The sequence below is a fragment of the Erinaceus europaeus genome, chromosome 10 (genome assembly GCF_950295315.1).
Source record: "Erinaceus europaeus chromosome 10, mEriEur2.1, whole genome shotgun sequence".
Classification (NCBI taxonomy): Eukaryota; Metazoa; Chordata; class Mammalia; order Eulipotyphla; family Erinaceidae; genus Erinaceus; species Erinaceus europaeus.
This window is the reverse complement of record NC_080171.1, coordinates 18,242,260-18,248,361: the sequence shown is the minus strand read 5'-3', so window position 1 is coordinate 18,248,361 and position 6,102 is coordinate 18,242,260. Positions and strand designations below refer to the sequence as shown.

Genomic DNA, 6,102 nt, shown 5'->3' with positions numbered 1-6,102 from the left:
GACAGAACTTTCTTCATGCCTGGTTACCGTTCCTGCTTCTGACCTGCTTGTCATGTGTTGGCAGTTCCAGCTGGCTATCTACAGAAAAGCAACATTCCAGTGGCTGACCTCCCTCATGCAGCGTTGCATCCCCTGCCAATTCTTCCCCTAGCCATCTACTTCGGACTGAGACTTGTATCGGACTTTCTGACATACCCTATATACATTTTACACAATTTTGAAGCAGCTTATTTCCCTTCACACTGCTGGTTTTTCATAGACTGATCCTGAGTAATTCATAGACTTTACAGACTGTTGCCTTGGGGACTATACAATGCCAAATAGTCCCTCTGTTTGGTAGGTCATGCCTCCTGCCTCCCCCTCATTATGTACCCTTGCCCCTTTCCCCACCCAAGCAGGGAATGTTCCTTTACACACCAATCCTTCCCTTCACACCACACTGGCTTTTACTACTCCCCCACTTGTCCCTTCCTATTTTGTTATATCATTTAGGCTTATGCCCAAAAGGTTTCTGCCCCATGATAGTCTTTTACAGACTTTGTACATCTTATGCAATTACTAGATAGAAAGATAGAAAAGATGTAGAGATATTGTGAAGAGATGGTTGAGCAGGCTGCGCTTAAACCTATGAGATGAGTCTCTCCAGGTAAGTCTCTCTCTCTAAAGAGGGGTTGAGCACAGGAGGACGCATAAATCTCACAAGGTTCGCAGCCATTTAAGCCTTCCCTCCTCCACAGAAAGTCCTACATCTTCCCACCTAAGCATGGCATTCCTCTAAAACATTTAAGCCTGCTCCATTCCATTTTTCTTTACTGTGTCCATTTAGATATAAAGGGATAGGAGGAGATGTTGCTGAGGAGTTATTCTGATGCAGTCTCCGCCCCCAGGTTTTTCTACACCCCGCAAAATCCTAGAGTGCCCCCTTCAACCAATCCTGGCCCTACACGTCACCCCTGGTTGTCACCCAATAAAAAGCCCCCTCACCGCCCCCCTCTCTCTGGGCTCTCAGCTCTCCCTCTCTGAGGTCTCGCTCCCTGCTCTCCCCCCCCCCATGGTCAGGTAGTGGGGACGGCCATTGCCGGCTGGCTCCACGTGGTCTGAACCAAACCCCCCCCCCCATCCTATAATAAAGATTTGTGTACCCCTTTGCTCTGGACTTCCGCTCTCTTCTACGCGGTGCAGCCCGACACCAGACCACCACAACAACAATTCACCAGATTTGAAAATAGCTTAATGATACTTTACAGTCTCCAGATTAGATAAACTCAAATACTGATTCCTTAGAACAAACAAGCATGAAAGCTAAGCCTCTGTGATACTACCCCCACACACACACACCATGGTGAGCAAGGGTTCCCCTCTCTCAGTCCAGCTTGAGCCCTTCTGGGGTGGGGGCTCCCCTCCTAGTGCCTGCCTGCGGCCACAGTTCCCAGGGCTGTTGGAAGTGCTGTCCACGCCTGCACTGCTCTGCTCTGGCTCTGGCGCACTCCTCTGTCTCTCGGGAAAGCCGTTCCCTAAAGCTTAGCAATGGCCTTTAAATTTGCTAGGCCTGGAGTAATTAGTATTCTCTTTCCCAGCACCCCACCCAGAGGGTTATTTGGAGTTTGACATTCTGGGACCTGTGTCCTCATCTATAAAAATCTGAAGAGCAATCCCAATCCTGTCTGCCTCCTGGGCATACAGCTGTGTGAGCATTCTGGGAAGAGACCGGAACTATAATACACTGTGAGGCACAGGGCAAGCAGCACAGACATGGGCCCAATTTGAAGACTTCATCTTCCATTCCACCATGTCCCCAGTGCCTCTGTCCACAGCACTCACGTCAGCCACCACCTGGAGCTCTTCAGCCTCTTCAGGCTGCTCATGGTAAACTCCAGCACAGAAATCCTCAAGCCCAAGTCTTGCCCTAGAACCCAGAAAATCTTGTCAAAATGTTATCTATGTCATTGATCTCAAGTATCTTGTTGCTGTTAAGTTTTTATTTATAAAATGGAAACACTGACAAAACCATAAAATAAGAGGGGTACAATTCCACACAATTCCCACCACCAGAACTCCATATCCCATCCCCTCCCCTGATAGCTTTCCTATTCTTTTTTTTTTTTTTTTTGCCTCCAGGGTTATAGCTGTGGCTCAGTGCCTGCACTACAAATCCACTTTTTTCCCTTTTGTTGCCCTTGCTGTTTATTGTTATTGTTGCTATTGCTGTCATTGTTGTTGGATAGGACAAAGAGAAATGGAGAGAGGAGGGGAAGACAGAGAGGGGGAGAAAAAGACACCTGCAGACCTGCTTTACCGCCCGTGAAGCAACCCCTCTGCAGGTGGGGAGCCGGGGGGCTCAAACTGGGATCCTTATGCAGGTTCTTGCGCTTGGCACTACATGCACTTAACCTGCTGCGCTACCGCCCAGCCCCCAGCTTTCCTATTCTTTAACCCTCTGGGAGTATGGACCCAGGGACATTATGGGGTGCAGAAGGTGGAAGGTCTGGCTTCTGTAATTGCTTCCCCATCGAACATGGGCGTTGGCAGATCAATCCATACTCCCAGCCTGTCTCTCTCTTTCCCTAGTGGGGCAGGGGTCTGGGGAGGCGGGGCTCCAGGACACATTGGTGGGGTCGTCGGCCTTGGGAAGTCCTGTTGGCATCATGGTAGCATCTGGAACCTGATGGCTGAAAAAGAGTAAAGATAGAAAGCAGAACAAATTGACTAATCATGACCCTAAAGGCAAGAATATTGTAGATGAAGATTTGGGGTCTCCATTTTGGAAAAAGCTAGTAGGTCTATTTTAGGTATCTTCCATTGTTGTTTTAAAATAAATACAGGGTCTGGCTGGTGGCACACTCAGTTGCGTGTATACATTACCATGTGCAAGGACTCAGCCTCAATCCCCAAGTCCCCACCTGCAGGGCAGAAGCTTTATAAGCCATGAAGCAATGCTGAAAGTGTGTATCAAAAAAAATAAAGGTAACAGGGTGTAATGGATTTATCATGCAGGGACTGGGCCCCAGTGATAATAACCCTGGTGTCAAATAAGTAAATTTTTTTTCTTAAAAAATACTAAATAGGGGGTCGGGCGGTGGCGCAGTGGGTTAAGCGCATGTGGTGCAAAGCGCAGGGACCGGCATAAGGATCCCGTTTCGAGCCCCCGGCTCCCCACCTGCAGGGGAGTCGCTTCACAGGCGGTGAAGTAGGTCTGCAGGTGTCTTTCTCTCCCCCTCTCTGTCTTCCCCTCCTCTCTCCATTTCTCTCTGTCCTATCCAACAACGAACAATATCAACAATGGCAATAATAATAACCACAACGAGGCTACAACAACAAGGGCAACAAAAAGGGGGAAAAAATGGCCTCTAGGAGTGGTGGATTCATGGTACAGGCACCGAGCCCAGCAATAACCCTGGAGGAAAAAAAGAAAAAAAGAAAAAAAATACTAAATAAGAACATAGGTGGGGAAATATCACAGCTATTTGTGCAACAGACTTTCTACCTGAGGCTCAGGTTCACTGGCACCACTATAAGCCAGAACTAGGCACTGTTCTGGTAAAGATAAACAAATAGTGGTCCTGGAGGTAGTGGAGTGGATAAGGCACTGAACTCTCAAGCATGAGGTCCTGAGTTCAATCCCCAGAGACACATGTACCAGAGTGATGTCTGGTTCTTTCTTTTTCGCCTACTATCTTTCTTATTAATAATTTTTTTTAATATTAAAAATAAAGCGCAAGGATGGGCATAAAGATCCCGGTTCATTTGAGCCTCTGGCTCCCCACCTGCATGTGGGAGTCACTTCATAGGCGGTGAAGCAGGTCTGAGGGGTCTATCTTTCTCTCCCCCTCTGTCTTCTCCTCCTCTCTCCATTTCTCTCTGTCCTATCCAACAACGACATCAATAACAACAATAATAACTACAACAATAAAACAACAAGGGCAACAAATGGGAATAAGTAAATAATAAAAAAAAAACTTTAAAAATAAAGATTACCTCTTTAGCTGGAGGTGGGGAGAATACAGGTCCAAGAAGGATGGCAGAGGACCTAGTGGGGGTTGTACTGTTATATGGAAAAATAAGAAATGTTATGCATGTACAAACTATTGTATTTACTGTTGAATGTAAAACATTAATTCCCCAATAAAGAAATTTAAAAAAATAACAAATAAAACATGAAAATAAATAGATAGCTGGAGAGGCAGTATAGTGGTTATGCAGACTTTCGTGCCCCCAGTTCAACCCCCAGCACCTCAGAAGCCAAAGCTGAGAAGTGTTCTAATAAATAAATAAGAATAAATAAATAAAATAAATAAGACAAGATCATAACCAGGTAATCTACAATTTAACAGCTCAGGGAGAAAAGGGTTGGTGGCCTTCATTTGGTATGGCAGAGCAGTGCAGGTGGCTACCAAAAAGACAATTGATATGATCTAAGATGATGTGGAAAGACATTCTGAGTCTGGAAGAGAAGGCTGAGTTATCATGAACAGGAAACCTAATCTGGGAGTATAGTTTTTGATAGCTTAAGGCCAAGAGCAGGGCACCAAAGAGATAGCATAATGGTTATACAAAAAGACCTCCATTCCTGAGGCTCAGATAACCCAGGTTCAACCTCCACCACCACCAAAAGTCAGAGCTGAACAGTACTCTGATATATATATCCCTCCCCCACCCACCCCACTCCCAAAAAAAGGAAGAAGGGCAGAGGAATCCAGGAAGGCCTGAGGGTCACTCACCTTAGAGAGAATCAGACTTGAAGAATGCAAATGAGAGCAAGGAGGCCCACATTGCCTAAAAACAGACTTGAAGGAGAGGTAGATTTCTGCTCAATGAAACCCAAAGTGGGGGGTAGCCCAGCGGGTTATGCACACACATGGTGCCAAGTGCAAGGACCTCTATAAGGATCCAGTTCGAGCCCCCGGCTCTCCACCTGCGGGGGGGGGGGGGGAGTGTGTCACTTCACAAGCGGTGAAGCAGGTCTTCCGGTGTCTATCTTTCTCTCCTCCTCTCTGTCTTCCCCTCCTCTCTCCATTTCTCTTCTATCCAACAACAAGGACATCAATAACAACAACAATAATAACCACAACAATGATAAAACAACCAGGACAACAAAAGCGGGGGGGGGGGGGAGGGGGGGAAGCCTCTAGGAGCAGTGGATTCAGGGTGCAGGCAACAAGCCCCAGCAATAACCCTGGAGGCAATAAAAAAAAAAAAAAAAAACCACAAAGTTGGGGCAGGAGAGGACTCACCCACTAGGGTGTGCACTCTTGTCACGCACAGAACCCTGAGTTTGAACCCTGGCATCATACAGGAGTACCACGGCACTGAGGAAGCTTTCTGGATAATGGAGCGGTGTCCTGGCAGCTCTCCTCTTCCGTCTCTGTCTGTAGCTGAAATAAAAGGAATGAAAATCTTGCCCTGGAGCAATGGAGTCATGCATACAAAAGGCATCACTGCTGGAGAGTAAAGACATGTTTACCAAAAGGTAACAGGTGATACCAGGGAGGGAAGTGACACCGGAGAAGCATAAAAAGGAGATGCTGAGTGGAGGGTGGTGTGCCTTACTTACCAGATGCCCCGTTCTCTTGAGATCCGCCAACGCCACGCAATGGTGAAAGTAGCTTGTGGTACATTCTCAGCTCCAACTGGACTAGAAGGAGACCTGTTCAGAAGTTGAAAAACAAGATCAGAAGAGAAAACACAAGTAGAACCTGAAATGGAATTGGCGTATTGCACCCAAGTAAAAGACTCTGGGGTGGGTGGGTGGGGAGAATACAGGTCCAAGAAGGATGATAAATGACATAGTGGGGGTTGTATTGTTAAATGGGAAACTGGGGCATGTTATGTATGTACAAACGATTGTATTTACTGTTGAATGTAAAACATTAATTCCCCAATAAAGAAATAAATTTTTTAAAAAAAGGAGACTTGTTATTGTACCACCTCACGTCACTCCAGTGTTGGCCTCACAGGCTGAGAATATTAATGGCCTTCGTTCAAGCTCTTTGACCAATTGTGCCTCCAGCCCTGAGTCTTGACTTCCCTATCAAGCACCCGGTAGAAAAGGAAAGGAAGGGAAAAGAAGGGAAGGAGAAGGGGAAAAGGAGAAGTAGAGGGGAA

At 46.6% G+C, this 6,102-nt stretch overlaps 1 long non-coding RNA gene across 1 annotated transcript; it reads right to left on the bottom strand.

Annotated features, from left to right (window-relative positions):
• Positions 1-1,975: 1,975 nt before the first annotated feature.
• LOC132540842 (uncharacterized) lies at positions 1,976-5,358 on the bottom strand. Its single transcript, XR_009551968.1, has 2 exons — positions 5,232-5,358; positions 1,976-2,669 (listed from the first exon to the last, which is right to left on the bottom strand). It is a non-coding gene; the product is annotated as an uncharacterized LOC132540842 (long non-coding RNA).
• Positions 5,359-6,102: the final 744 nt, after the last annotated feature.